This window comes from Lycorma delicatula, chromosome 10, assembly GCF_047948215.1.
Source record: "Lycorma delicatula isolate Av1 chromosome 10, ASM4794821v1, whole genome shotgun sequence".
Lineage (NCBI taxonomy): Eukaryota > Metazoa > Arthropoda > Insecta > Hemiptera > Fulgoridae > Lycorma > Lycorma delicatula.
Window position 1 is genome coordinate 26,870,878 of NC_134464.1, and position 17,714 is coordinate 26,888,591.

Here is a 17,714-nt window from a genome sequence, read left to right on the forward strand (position 1 = left end):
ACCGCTATTTAAATTATACTGAACATGGTATATTAATCAGCTTGAAAGTCTTGAAAGTGGCATAATTTTAAAATAAGTAGAGTACTTAAATGACAAATCATGCATCTGAAACACAAATAAACATATTTTTTAAATCTAAAACAATAATCAAATATAATATTAATTAAATATACATGGATGTTTTACAATAAAATCTTATAATTTTAAATCAATATGTATAAACCAACAAAAAATATAGCACTAAGTTACTGAGAAAAATGTTTATTACCGTTATGGAATTAATACTGAACATCATGTATTAGTCACACCGAACAGCTCTTTGAAATAGGGTGAATTTAATATTAAGCAAACATTACTATACATGTAACATATGTACCTGAAAACAAAAAAAAAAAAATTTATTCATCAGAAATATTATCTTCATGATATTAATGAAACAATAGTTATATTATCTAATAATCATAATAAAAAAATTATTATTACCTGTTAGAAAATATGCTGATGATAGTGAATACTTATCACAAACATTTTCTTGAATTTAAGGATGTGCATTAGAATCAGGCTGTACTTTTGAAGGGCTGATCGTATATTTGTATCCTACTAACATTCTTTGTAACAATGCACAGTTTTCTAAGTAATTCAACTAAGCACACACAGAACATGCTCAATACATATGCAAAAACCAAATAACTACACAACTCACTCTACTAAAGCTAACCGAACAACTAAACCAAGGCAATACAGTAACCTAAACATTTATTAATGTAGTTTATTAATATAGTTCTACAAACAGTTAAAAATAACATACATGATATTACAAAAATATCAGAATTAAAGAAAATCGCCATAAAAATTATTTAACGCGAGAAGTAAATTGTATGATCCGGAATTGGAACTTTTCCAAAAAACATACATGAAAAATATTTTTTTTCCCTCCTATTTTCAAGATATAGTCATGTTTTACATACCTTTTATACAGCTAATCCTACAATATAATAATCAATAAAAAAAATTAAAATCCTGTTTCTAATAACTTTCACCAAAGTGTACTGTTTGGGATACGAACACGACTTAAAACTGAAACATAACCAAAAAAAATTAAATGCATAAAAAACCTGAAAAAACACACATGTATAAAAATTAAACACAACCTACAGTGGGATTTACCTGGGCGAACACGATATTTTTCTTAAAATACCATGAATATATTTATTATACGAATATTCTTATATTTAAAAATATATATAAATAAGTTTGTTGATAAATCAGTAAAGTAATTAGTTTAACATACTGGAAAAAGAACTACCTGCTACGAAATAAATATTCCTCCTTCCTGTCGATAGTATTACATTAACAGAGATAAATATTTAAGTAAAGTTAACGCTGTTCAAATAATCCACAGTCTTTAACCTATGAAGTAAATTGCCTGTATCGTACATGTAACAATAGAACAAAAGAATTATGTTAAAAGAATATTTTTTGTAATTTTTGTAATAGTTATAAAAAAGAACACATCTTCAACACCATTCAATACATAATCGTTTAATCAATCACCACAAATTATAATCATGAGAAAAAATACAAAACCCTATTTATTAATGAAATAAAAAGAAAATTACTATTTGTCAAAAATAAATATTTCATAACTATTAAATATATAAGCAACGATTACACCGTATCTTTCAAAATCTACAAATTCGGAATTCAGTTAAAAATATACTATCTAATAGAACTGTAGATTTAAATCTTGCACTGATAAAATGAGCTACTTATGACAGTATTTATACCGCCATGAGAGTTCTATATACTACAGCTTTTTCTTTTATTTAATTGGTTTGGCGCTATTTTACATTCCTTTATGTGTTTTCAAATTATTTAACATAGGGCTATTATCCAATTAAATCTATCTAGTAGTCATAACACTATAAACTGTTAGAATACCACACGATGCTGAAAAAACTGTACGTTACGACTATGTAATTAATAATATACATGAAACATTACCGAGAGTCCAGACGTTTTGAAATTGAGATAATTATACAAAAGCAGTATAAATGACAATAATACACCTGAAAAAAAAAACAATTTTTTTAATTTTCTAAAACAAAAATTATTTAATTATATTAATTAATCTATATAAGTATCATCCAATAAATTCTAATAACCTTATAATAAGTATAATGTGTTAGAATATATGATGATGCTGAAAAAAGTGTACGTTACCACGTTGTAATCACTACTGTACACGATTCAACAAGTGCATCAAAAAATGAGGTACACCTTAGCCGTCTTTTAAACTGAAAGGAATACATTAATGTGTTCTGATGCAGCACTGGCTTTGTTGGTGTTTTCACCGTCCCCCAGCAGCAGTTCTGTACATCGTTCAGTATATATCCATTATCGTGTTCAACACGCCGTTTCCTCTAGATGTTTCATCGATTACAGAACTGCGTTCGGTAGTCCGATTTTTGTAAGCAAATAATTACACGTGTGGGAAATTCGTCAGCAAATTGTAGAGATATACGATGAGAATGAATATCATACCCTACGATCATAAAAACCTGCAAAATGTTCGGAAACGGGAGAACAAATGTGAGTGACGAGCTGGTTGATAGGCGTACATAATTTTTTTTTTTTTTTGATGGCCTCCTCTCACCCCTCATAGCCATTCCCAACCTCCAAGAATATTTTTCGCATCCACAAGGAGAGTGTTCTTCGTATTTTAGTATAACACTATCACCTTGAAGTGCTATAAATAAAGTCTTTGCTCACCCTTTCTTCCTCCTATCTAAGGTGCTTATCCGTCCGGATCCCTCCCTTTACATAGAAATACATGCCGACCTCGTTTTCCACGTTACCGGCGTGTTAATCTGTTGAATGGTTAACCTTGCCGGGGACAGCCTATCAGATCCAGACTCGCTTAGCACATGTCCTTCCCGCACTCCTCACAGGTTAATCATATGTCGAGTTTCACCATTGCCACCATAAATAAGCCCTGATTCCCCACTGATGCGTGTGGGTGGAGAAAACATAATAGCCATAGCGTGAACCCCCCCGCCCCGAATTACACGGTGCCAACTTTCATCCCAAGCACAATTTTTTGGGATCACCTAACTGAAAACACGATGGGTTAATCGGAAACCGTGAATGAAATGATAATGAATAACCGGCGCAGTAAAATTGGAGAAATTGCAAGTGAAGATAACGACTGCCAAAGTATTATGTATGCGAATTCTTTAAAGATAAGCTTGGTTACCCCAACATGTGTGCTCAAATTGTGCCACATCTGTTGACCGACAACCACACACATCAACTTTTCGCATCAGCTCTTTTATTTTCATCAACAATATTCCATGACTGGTCCACATGTTTTGAAAGAAATCCGCATACTGGATGAGAGCTGGGTGCTACATTACACTATTTAAACTAAATGAGAAACACATAAATGGATACACAAAAATACAGGCAGTCAAAAGATATATATAAACATGTAGGTTTGTCTTAAAAATATATGTTTTTAGTTTAATAGACTGGCTGTACCTTACATTCTGATCGTCCCTCTTATTGTACTCACTGTCAAGCAGTCTTCAAAGCATCCATTTTAAAATAAGTAGGGTGTTAAATGATAACAATGACATCTGAAACAACAAAAAAAATAATAATTTATAAGTATTTTAATAGTCTTAAACAAAAATTTATGATTTTATTATTAATCTACGTGCGTATTATCGAATAAAGTCTATTAATCGTATAATAAGTAAAAACTGTTAGTTAATGTGAAGATGCTAACAAAACAGTACATTACCGCTATTTAAATTATACTGAACATGGTATATTAATCAGCTTGAAAGTCTTGAAAGTGGCATAATTTTAAAATAAGTAGAGTACTTAAATGACAAATCATGCATCTGAAACACAAATAAACATATTTTTTAAATCTAAAACAATAATCAAATATAATATTAATTAAATATACATGGATGTTTTACAATAAAATCTTATAATTTTAAATCAATATGTATAAACCAACAAAAAATATAGCACTAAGTTACTGAGAAAAATGTTTATTACCGTTATGGAATTAATACTGAACATCATGTATTAGTCACACCGAACAGCTCTTTGAAATAGGATGAATTTAATATTAAGCAAACATTACTATACATGTAACATATGTACCTGAAAACAAAAAAAAAAAAAAATTTATTCATCAGAAATATTATCTTCATGATATTAATGAAACAATAGTTATATTATCTAATAATCATAATAAAAAAATTATTATTACCTGTTAGAAAATATGCTGATGATAGTGAATACTTATCACAAACATTTTCTTGAATTTAAGGATGTGCATTAGAATCAGGCTGTACTTTTGAAGGGCTGATCGTATATTTGTATCCTACTAACATTCTTTGTAACAATGCACAGTTTTCTAAGTAATTCAACTAAGCACACACAGAACATGCTCAATACATATGCAAAAACCAAATAACTACACAACTCACTCTACTAAAGCTAACCGAACAACTAAACCAAGGCAATACAGTAACCTAAACATTTATTAATGTAGTTTATTAATATAGTTCTACAAACAGTTAAAAATAGCATACATGATATTACAAAAATATCAGAATTAAAGAAAATCGCCATAAAAATTATTTAACGCGAGAAGTAAATTGTATGATCCGGAATTGGAACTTTTCCAAAAAACATACATGAAAAATATTTTTTTTCCCTCCTATTTTCAAGATATAGTCATGTTTTACATACCTTTTATACAGCTAATCCTACAATATAATAATCAATAAAAAAAATTAAAATCCTGTTTCTAATAACTTTCACCAAAGTGTACTGTTTGGGATACGAACACGACTTAAAACTGAAACATAACCAAAAAAAATTAAATGCATAAAAAACCTGAAAAAACACACATGTATAAAAATTAAACACAACCTACAGTGGGACTTACCTGGGCGAACACGATATTTTTCTTAAAATACCATGAATATATTTATTATACGAATATTCTTATATTTAAAAATATATATAAATAAGTTTGTTGATAAATCAGTAAAGTAATTAGTTTAACATACTGGAAAAAGAACTACCTGCTACGAAATAAATATTCCTCCTTCCTGTCGATAGTATTACATTAACAGAGATAAATATTTAAGTAAAGTTAACGCTGTTCAAATAATCCACAGTCTTTAACCTATGAAGTAAATTGCCTGTATCGTACCTGTAACAATAGAACAAAAGAATTATGTTAAAAGAATATTTTTTGTAATTTTTGTAATAGTTATAAAAAAGAACACATCTTCAACACCATTCAATACATAATCGTTTAATCAATCACCACAAATTATAATCATGAGAAAAAATACAAAACCCTATTTATTAATGAAATAAAAAGAAAATTACTATTTGTCAAAAATAAATACTTCATAACTATTAAATATATAAGCAACGATTACACCGTATCTTTCAAAATCTACAAATTCGGAATTCAGTTAAAAATGTACTATCTAATAGAACTCTAGATTTAAATCTTGCACTGATAAAATGAGCTACTTATGACAGTATTTATACCGCCATGAGAGTTCTATATACTACAGCTTTTTCTTTTATTTAATTGGTTTGACGCTATTTTACATTCCTTTATGTGTTTTCAAATTATTTAACATAGGGCTATTATCCAATTAAATCTATCTAGTAGTCATACAACTATAAACTGTTAGAATACCACACGATGCTGAAAAGACTGTACGTTACGACTATGTAATTAATAATATACATGAAACATTACCGAGAGTCCAGACGTTTTGAAATTGAGATAATTATACAAAAGCAGTATAAATGACAATAATACACCTGAAAAAAAACAATTTTTTTAATTTTCTAAAACAAAAATTATTTAATTATATTAATTAATCTATATAAGTATCATCCAATAAATTCTAATAACCTTATAATAAGTATAATGTGTTAGAATATATGATGATGCTGAAAAAAGTGTACGTTACCACGTTGTAATCACTACTGTACACGATTCAACAAGTGCATCAAAAAATGAGGTACACCTTAGCCGTCTTTTAAACTGAAAGGAATACATTAATGTGTTCTGATGCAGCACTGGCTTTGTTGGTGTTTTCACCGTCCCCCAGCAGCAGTTCTGTACATCGTTCAGTATATATCCATTATCGTGTTCAACACGCCGTTTCCTCTAGATGTTTCATCGATTACAGAACTGCGTTCGGTAGTCCGATTTTTGTAAGCAAATAATTACACGTGTGGGAAATTCGTCAGCAAATTGTAGAGATATACGATGAGAATGAATATCATACCCTACGATCATAAAAACCTGCAAAATGTTCGGAAACGGGAGAACAAATGTGAGTGACGAGCTGGTTGATAGGCGTACATAATTTTTTTTTTTTTTTGATGGCCTCCTCTCACCCCTCATAGCCATTCCCAACCTCCAAGAATATTTTTCGCATCCACAAGGAGAGTGTTCTTCGTATTTTAGTATAACACTATCACCTTGAAGTGCTATAAATAAAGTCTTTGCTCACCCTTTCTTCCTCCTATCTAAGGTGCTTATCCGTCCGGATCCCTCCCTTTACATAGAAATACATGCCGACCTCGTTTTCCACGTTACCGGCGTGTTAATCTGTTGAATGGTTAACCTTGCCGGGGACAGCCTATCAGATCCAGACTCGCTTAGCACATGTCCTTCCCGCACTCCTCACAGGTTAATCATATGTCGAGTTTCACCATTGCCACCATAAATAAGCCCTGATTCCCCACTGATGCGTGTGGGTGGAGAAAACATAATAGCCATAGCGTGAACCCCCCCGCCCCGAATTACACGGTGCCAACTTTCATCCCAAGCACAATTTTTTGGGATCACCTAACTGAAAACACGATGGGTTAATCGGAAACCGTGAATGAAATGATAATGAATAACCGGCGCAGTAAAATTGGAGAAATTGCAAGTGAAGATAACGACTGCCAAAGTATTATGTACGCGAATTCTTTAAAGATAAGCTTGGTTACCCCAACATGTGTGCTCAAATTGTGCCACATCTGTTGACCGACAACCACACACATCAACTTTTCGCATCAGCTCTTTTATTTTCATCAACAATATTCCATGACTGGTCCACATGTTTTGAAAGAAATCCGCATACTGGATGAGAGCTGGGTGCTACATTACACTATTTAAACTAAATGAGAAACACATAAATGGATACACAAAAATACAGGCAGTCAAAAGATATATATAAACATGTAGGTTTGTCTTAAAAATATATGTTTTTAGTTTAATAGACTGGCTGTACCTTACATTCTGATCGTCCCTCTTATTGTACTCACTGTCAAGCAGTCTTCAAAGCATCCATTTTAAAATAAGTAGGGTGTTAAATGATAACAATGACATCTGAAACAACAAAAAAAATAATAATTTATAAGTATTTTAATAGTCTTAAACAAAAATTTATGATTTTATTATTAATCTACGTGCGTATTATCGAATAAAGTCTATTAATCGTATAATAAGTAAAAACTGTTAGTTAATGTGAAGATGCTAACAAAACAGTACATTACCGCTATTTAAATTATACTGAACATGGTATATTAATCAGCTTGAAAGTCTTGAAAGTGGCATAATTTTAAAATAAGTAGAGTACTTAAATGACAAATCATGCATCTGAAACACAAATAAACATATTTTTTAAATCTAAAACAATAATCAAATATAATATTAATTAAATATACATGGATGTTTTACAATAAAATCTTATAATTTTAAATCAATATGTATAAACCAACAAAAAATATAGCACTAAGTTACTGAGAAAAATGTTTATTACCGTTATGGAATTAATACTGAACATCATGTATTAGTCACACCGAACAGCTCTTTGAAATAGGATGAATTTAATATTAAGCAAACATTACTATACATGTAACATATGTACCTGAAAACAAAAAAAAAAAAAATTTATTCATCAGAAATATTATCTTCATGATATTAATGAAACAATAGTTATATTATCTAATAATCATAATAAAAAAATTATTATTACCTGTTAGAAAATATGCTGATGATAGTGAATACTTATCACAAACATTTTCTTGAATTTAAGGATGCGCATTAGAATCAGGCTGTACTTTTGAAGGGCTGATCGTATATTTGTATCCTACTAACATTTTTTGTAACAATGCACCGTTTTCTAAGTACTTCAACTAAGCACACACAGAACATGCTCAACACATATGCAAAAACCAAATAACTACACAACTCACTCTACTAAAGCTAACCGAACAACTAAACCAAGGCAATACAGTAACCTAAACATTTATTAATGTAGTTTATTAATATAGTTCTACAAACAGTTAAAAATAGCATACATGATATTACAAAAATATCAGAATTAAAGAAAATCGCCATAAAAATTATTTAACGCGAGAAGTAAATTGTATGATCCGGAATTGGAACTTTTCCAAAAAACATACATGAAAAATATTTTTTTTCCCTCCTATTTTCAAGATATAGTCATGTTTTACATACCTTTTATACAGCTAATCCTACAATATAATAATCAATAAAAAAAATTAAAATCCTGTTTCTAATAACTTTCACCAAAGTGTACTGTTTGGGATACGAACACGACTTAAAACTGAAACATAACCAAAAAAAATTAAATGCATAAAAAACCTGAAAAAACACACATGTATAAAAATTAAACACAACCTACAGTGGGACTTACCTGGGCGAACACGATATTTTTCTTAAAATACCATGAATATATTTATTATACGAATATTCTTATATTTAAAAATATATATAAATAAGTTTGTTGATAAATCAGTAAAGTAATTAGTTTAACATACTGGAAAAAGAACTACCTGCTACGAAATAAATATTCCTCCTTCCTGTCGATAGTATTACATTAACAGAGATAAATATTTAAGTAAAGTTAACGCTGTTCAAATAATCCACAGTCTTTAACCTATGAAGTAAATTGCCTGTATCGTACCTGTAACAATAGAACAAAAGAATTATGTTAAAAGAATATTTTTTGTAATTTTTGTAATAGTTATAAAAAAGAACACATCTTCAACACCATTCAATACATAATCGTTTAATCAATCACCACAAATTATAATCATGAGAAAAAATACAAAACCCTATTTATTAATGAAATAAAAAGAAAATTACTATTTGTCAAAAATAAATATTTCATAACTATTAAATATATAAGCAACGATTACACCGTATCTTTCAAAATCTACAAATTCGGAATTCAGTTAAAAATGTACTATCTAATAGAACTGTAGATTTAAATCTTGCACTGATAAAATGAGCTACTTATGACAGTATTTATACCGCCATGAGAGTTCTATATACTACAGCTTTTTCTTTTATTTAATTGGTTTGACGCTATTTTACATTCCTTTATGTGTTTTCAAATTATTTAACATAGGGCTATTATCCAATTAAATCTATCTAGTAGTCATACAACTATAAACTGTTAGAATACCACACGATGCTGAAAAAACTGTACGTTACGACTATGTAATTAATAATATACATGAAACATTACCGAGAGTCCAGACGTTTTGAAATTGAGATAATTATACAAAAGCAGTATAAATGACAATAATACACCTGAAAAAAAAAACAATTTTTTTAATTTTCTAAAACAAAAATTATTTAATTATATTAATTAATCTATATAAGTATCATCCAATAAATTCTAATAACCTTATAATAAGTATAATGTGTTAGAATATATGATGATGCTGAAAAAAGTGTACGTTACCACGTTGTAATCACTACTGTACACGATTCAACAAGTGCATCAAAAAATGAGGTACACCTTAGCCGTCTTTTAAACTGAAAGGAATACATTAATGTGTTCTGATGCAGCACTGGCTTTGTTGGTGTTTTCACCGTCCCCCAGCAGCAGTTCTGTACATCGTTCAGTATATATCCATTATCGTGTTCAACACGCCGTTTCCTCTAGATGTTTCATCGATTACAGAACTGCGTTCGGTAGTCCGATTTTTGTAAGCAAATAATTACACGTGTGGGAAATTCGTCAGCAAATTGTAGAGATATACGATGAGAATGAATATCATACCCTACGATCATAAAAACCTGCAAAATGTTCGGAAACGGGAGAACAAATGTGAGTGACGAGCTGGTTGATAGGCGTACATAATTTTTTTTTTTTTTTGATGGCCTCCTCTCACCCCTCATAGCCATTCCCAACCTCCAAGAATATTTTTCGCATCCACAAGGAGAGTGTTCTTCGTATTTTAGTATAACACTATCACCTTGAAGTGCTATAAATAAAGTCTTTGCTCACCCTTTCTTCCTCCTATCTAAGGTGCTTATCCGTCCGGATCCCTCCCTTTACATAGAAATACATGCCGACCTCGTTTTCCACGTTACCGGCGTGTTAATCTGTTGAATGGTTAACCTTGCCGGGGACAGCCTATCAGATCCAGACTCGCTTAGCACATGTCCTTCCCGCACTCCTCACAGGTTAATCATATGTCGAGTTTCACCATTGCCACCATAAATAAGCCCTGATTCCCCACTGATGCGTGTGGGTGGAGAAAACATAATAGCCATAGCGTGAACCCCCCCGCCCCGAATTACACGGTGCCAACTTTCATCCCAAGCACAATTTTTTGGGATCACCTAACTGAAAACACGATGGGTTAATCGGAAACCGTGAATGAAATGATAATGAATAACCGGCGCAGTAAAATTGGAGAAATTGCAAGTGAAGATAACGACTGCCAAAGTATTATGTATGCGAATTCTTTAAAGATAAGCTTGGTTACCCCAACATGTGTGCTCAAATTGTGCCACATCTGTTGACCGACAACCACACACATCAACTTTTCGCATCAGCTCTTTTATTTTCATCAACAATATTCCATGACTGGTCCACATGTTTTGAAAGAAATCCGCATACTGGATGAGAGCTGGGTGCTACATTACACTATTTAAACTAAATGAGAAACACATAAATGGATACACAAAAATACAGGCAGTCAAAAGATATATATAAACATGTAGGTTTGTCTTAAAAATATATGTTTTTAGTTTAATAGACTGGCTGTACCTTACATTCTGATCGTCCCTCTTATTGTACTCACTGTCAAGCAGTCTTCAAAGCATCCATTTTAAAATAAGTAGGGTGTTAAATGATAACAATGACATCTGAAACAACAAAAAAAATAATAATTTATAAGTATTTTAATAGTCTTAAACAAAAATTTATGATTTTATTATTAATCTACGTGCGTATTATCGAATAAAGTCTATTAATCGTATAATAAGTAAAAACTGTTAGTTAATGTGAAGATGCTAACAAAACAGTACATTACCGCTATTTAAATTATACTGAACATGGTATATTAATCAGCTTGAAAGTCTTGAAAGTGGCATAATTTTAAAATAAGTAGAGTACTTAAATGACAAATCATGCATCTGAAACACAAATAAACATATTTTTTAAATCTAAAACAATAATCAAATATAATATTAATTAAATATACATGGATGTTTTACAATAAAATCTTATAATTTTAAATCAATATGTATAAACCAACAAAAAATATAGCACTAAGTTACTGAGAAAAATGTTTATTACCGTTATGGAATTAATACTGAACATCATGTATTAGTCACACCGAACAGCTCTTTGAAATAGGATGAATTTAATATTAAGCAAACATTACTATACATGTAACATATGTACCTGAAAACAAAAAAAAAAAAAATTTATTCATCAGAAATATTATCTTCATGATATTAATGAAACAATAGTTATATTATCTAATAATCATAATAAAAAAATTATTATTACCTGTTAGAAAATATGCTGATGATAGTGAATACTTATCACAAACATTTTCTTGAATTTAAGGATGCGCATTAGAATCAGGCTGTACTTTTGAAGGGCTGATCGTATATTTGTATCCTACTAACATTTTTTGTAACAATGCACCGTTTTCTAAGTACTTCAACTAAGCACACACAGAACATGCTCAACACATATGCAAAAACCAAATAACTACACAACTCACTCTACTAAAGCTAACCGAACAACTAAACCAAGGCAATACAGTAACCTAAACATTTATTAATGAATATAGTTCTACAAACAGTTAAAAATAGCATACATGATATTACAAAAATATCAGAATTAAAGAAAATCGCCATAAAAATTATTTAACGCGAGAAGTAAATTGTATGATCCGGAATTGGAACTTTTCCAAAAAACATACATGAAAAATATTTTTTTTCCCTCCTATTTTCAAGATATAGTCATGTTTTACATACCTTTTATACAGCTAATCCTACAATATAATAATCAATAAAAAAAATTAAAATCCTGTTTCTAATAACTTTCACCAAAGTGTACTGTTTGGGATACGAACACGACTTAAAACTGAAACATAACCAAAAAAAATTAAATGCATAAAAAACCTGAAAAAACACACATGTATAAAAATTAAACACAACCTACAGTGGGACTTACCTGGGCGAACACGATATTTTTCTTAAAATACCATGAATATATTTATTATACGAATATTCTTATATTTAAAAATATATATAAATAAGTTTGTTGATAAATCAGTAAAGTAATTAGTTTAACATACTGGAAAAAGAACTACCTGCTACGAAATAAATATTCCTCCTTCCTGTCGATAGTATTACATTAACAGAGATAAATATTTAAGTAAAGTTAACGCTGTTCAAATAATCCACAGTCTTTAACCTATGAAGTAAATTGCCTGTATCGTACCTGTAACAATAGAACAAAAGAATTATGTTAAAAGAATATTTTTTGTAATTTTTGTAATAGTTATAAAAAAGAACACATCTTCAACACCATTCAATACATAATCGTTTAATCAATCACCACAAATTATAATCATGAGAAAAAATACAAAACCCTATTTATTAATGAAATAAAAAGAAAATTACTATTTGTCAAAAATAAATATTTCATAACTATTAAATATATAAGCAACGATTACACCGTATCTTTCAAAATCTACAAATTCGGAATTCAGTTAAAAATGTACTATCTAATAGAACTGTAGATTTAAATCTTGCACTGATAAAATGAGCTACTTATGACAGTATTTATACCGCCATGAGAGTTCTATATACTACAGCTTTTTCTTTTATTTAATTGGTTTGACGCTATTTTACATTCCTTTATGTGTTTTCAAATTATTTAACATAGGGCTATTATCCAATTAAATCTATCTAGTAGTCATACAACTATAAACTGTTAGAATACCACACGATGCTGAAAAAACTGTACGTTACGACTATGTAATTAATAATATACATGAAACATTACCGAGAGTCCAGACGTTTTGAAATTGAGATAATTATACAAAAGCAGTATAAATGACAATAATACACCTGAAAAAAAAAACAATTTTTTTAATTTTCTAAAACAAAAATTATTTAATTATATTAATTAATCTATATAAGTATCATCCAATAAATTCTAATAACCTTATAATAAGTATAATGTGTTAGAATATATGATGATGCTGAAAAAAGTGTACGTTACCACGTTGTAATCACTACTGTACACGATTCAACAAGTGCATCAAAAAATGAGGTACACCTTAGCCGTCTTTTAAACTGAAAGGAATACATTAATGTGTTCTGATGCAGCACTGGCTTTGTTGGTGTTTTCACCGTCCCCCAGCAGCAGTTCTGTACATCGTTCAGTATATATCCATTATCGTGTTCAACACGCCGTTTCCTCTAGATGTTTCATCGATTACAGAACTGCGTTCGGTAGTCCGATTTTTGTAAGCAAATAATTACACGTGTGGGAAATTCGTCAGCAAATTGTAGAGATATACGATGAGAATGAATATCATACCCTACGATCATAAAAACCTGCAAAATGTTCGGAAACGGGAGAACAAATGTGAGTGACGAGCTGGTTGATAGGCGTACATAATTTTTTTTTTTTTTTGATGGCCTCCTCTCACCCCTCATAGCCATTCCCAACCTCCAAGAATATTTTTCGCATCCACAAGGAGAGTGTTCTTCGTATTTTAGTATAACACTATCACCTTGAAGTGCTATAAATAAAGTCTTTGCTCACCCTTTCTTCCTCCTATCTAAGGTGCTTATCCGTCCGGATCCCTCCCTTTACATAGAAATACATGCCGACCTCGTTTTCCACGTTACCGGCGTGTTAATCTGTTGAATGGTTAACCTTGCCGGGGACAGCCTATCAGATCCAGACTCGCTTAGCACATGTCCTTCCCGCACTCCTCACAGGTTAATCATATGTCGAGTTTCACCATTGCCACCATAAATAAGCCCTGATTCCCCACTGATGCGTGTGGGTGGAGAAAACATAATAGCCATAGCGTGAACCCCCCCGCCCCGAATTACACGGTGCCAACTTTCATCCCAAGCACAATTTTTTGGGATCACCTAACTGAAAACACGATGGGTTAATCGGAAACCGTGAATGTAATGATAATGAATAACCGGCGCAGTAAAATTGGAGAAATTGCAAGTGAAGATAACGACTGCCAAAGTATTATGTATGCGAATTCTTTAAAGATAAGCTTGGTTACCCCAACATGTGTGCTCAAATTGTGCCACATCTGTTGACCGACAACCACACACATCAACTTTTCGCATCAGCTCTTTTATTTTCATCAACAATATTCCATGACTGGTCCACATGTTTTGAAAGAAATCCGCATACTGGATGAGAGCTGGGTGCTACATTACACTATTTAAACTAAATGAGAAACACATAAATGGATACACAAAAATACAGGCAGTCAAAAGATATATATAAACATGTAGGTTTGTCTTAAAAATATATGTTTTTAGTTTAATAGACTGGCTGTACCTTACATTCTGATCGTCCCTCTTATTGTACTCACTGTCAAGCAGTCTTCAAAGCATCCATTTTAAAATAAGTAGGGTGTTAAATGATAACAATGACATCTGAAACAACAAAAAAAATAATAATTTATAAGTATTTTAATAGTCTTAAACAAAAATTTATGATTTTATTATTAATCTACGTGCGTATTATCGAATAAAGTCTATTAATCGTATAATAAGTAAAAACTGTTAGTTAATGTGAAGATGCTAACAAAACAGTACATTACCGCTATTTAAATTATACTGAACATGGTATATTAATCAGCTTGAAAGTCTTGAAAGTGGCATAATTTTAAAATAAGTAGAGTACTTAAATGACAAATCATGCATCTGAAACACAAATAAACATATTTTTTAAATCTAAAACAATAATCAAATATAATATTAATTAAATATACATGGATGTTTTACAATAAAATCTTATAATTTTAAATCAATATGTATAAACCAACAAAAAATATAGCACTAAGTTACTGAGAAAAATGTTTATTACCGTTATGGAATTAATACTGAACATCATGTATTAGTCACACCGAACAGCTCTTTGAAATAGGATGAATTTAATATTAAGCAAACATTACTATACATGTAACATATGTACCTGAAAACAAAAAAAAAAAAAAATTTATTCATCAGAAATATTATCTTCATGATATTAATGAAACAATAGTTATATTATCTAATAATCATAATAAAAAAATTATTATTACCTGTTAGAAAATATGCTGATGATAGTGAATACTTATCACAAACATTTTCTTGAATTTAAGGATGTGCATTAGAATCAGGCTGTACTTTTGAAGGGCTGATCGTATATTTGTATCCTACTAACATTCTTTGTAACAATGCACAGTTTTCTAAGTAATTCAACTAAGCACACACAGAACATGCTCAATACATATGCAAAAACCAAATAACTACACAACTCACTCTACTAAAGCTAACCGAACAACTAAACCAAGGCAATACAGTAACCTAAACATTTATTAATGTAGTTTATTAATATAGTTCTACAAACAGTTAAAAATAGCATACATGATATTACAAAAATATCAGAATTAAAGAAAATCGCCATAAAAATTATTTAACGCGAGAAGTAAATTGTATGATCCGGAATTGGAACTTTTCCAAAAAACATACATGAAAAATATTTTTTTTCCCTCCTATTTTCAAGATATAGTCATGTTTTACATACCTTTTATACAGCTAATCCTACAATATAATAATCAATAAAAAAAATTAAAATCCTGTTTCTAATAACTTTCACCAAAGTGTACTGTTTGGGATACGAACACGACTTAAAACTGAAACATAACCAAAAAAAATTAAATGCATAAAAAACCTGAAAAAACACACATGTATAAAAATTAAACACAACCTACAGTGGGACTTACCTGGGCGAACACGATATTTTTCTTAAAATACCATGAATATATTTATTATACGAATATTCTTATATTTAAAAATATATATAAATAAGTTTGTTGATAAATCAGTAAAGTAATTAGTTTAACATACTGGAAAAAGAACTACCTGCTACGAAATAAATATTCCTCCTTCCTGTCGATAGTATTACATTAACAGAGATAAATATTTAAGTAAAGTTAACGCTGTTCAAATAATCCACAGTCTTTAACCTATGAAGTAAATTGCCTGTATCGTACCTGTAACAATAGAACAAAAGAATTATGTTAAAAGAATATTTTTTGTAATTTTTGTAATAGTTATAAAAAAGAACACATCTTCAACACCATTCAATACATAATCGTTTAATCAATCACCACAAATTATAATCATGAGAAAAAATACAAAACCCTATTTATTAATGAAATAAAAAGAAAATTACTATTTGTCAAAAATAAATATTTCATAACTATTAAATATATAAGCAACGATTACACCGTATCTTTCAAAATCTACAAATTCGGAATTCAGTTAAAAATGTACTATCTAATAGAACTGTAGATTTAAATCTTGCACTGATAAAATGAGCTACTTATGACAGTATTTATACCGCCATGAGAGTTCTATATACTACAGCTTTTTCTTTTATTTAATTGGTTTGACGCTATTTTACATTCCTTTATGTGTTTTCAAATTATTTAACATAGGGCTATTATCCAATTAAATCTATCTAGTAGTCATACAACTATAAACTGTTAGAATACCACACGATGCTGAAAAAACTGTACGTTACGACTATGTAATTAATAATATACATGAAACATTACCGAGAGTCCAGACGTTTTGAAATTGAGATAATTATACAAAAGCAGTATAAATGACAATAATACACCTGAAAAAAAAAAACAATTTTTTTAATTTTCTAAAACAAAAATTATTTAATTATATTAATTAATCTATATAAGTATCATCCAATAAATTCTAATAACCTTATAATAAGTATAATGTGTTAGAATATATGATGATGCTGAAAAAAGTGTACGTTACCACGTTGTAATCACTACTGTACACGATTCAACAAGTGCATCAAAAAATGAGGTACACCTTAGCCGTCTTTTAAACTGAAAGGAATACATTAATGTGTTCTGATGCAGCACTGGCTTTGTTGGTGTTTTCACCGTCCCCCAGCAGCAGTTCTGTACATCGTTCAGTATATATCCATTATCGTGTTCAACACGCCGTTTCCTCTAGATGTTTCATCGATTACAGAACTGCGTTCGGTAGTCCGATTTTTGTAAGCAAATAATTACACGTGTGGGAAATTCGTCAG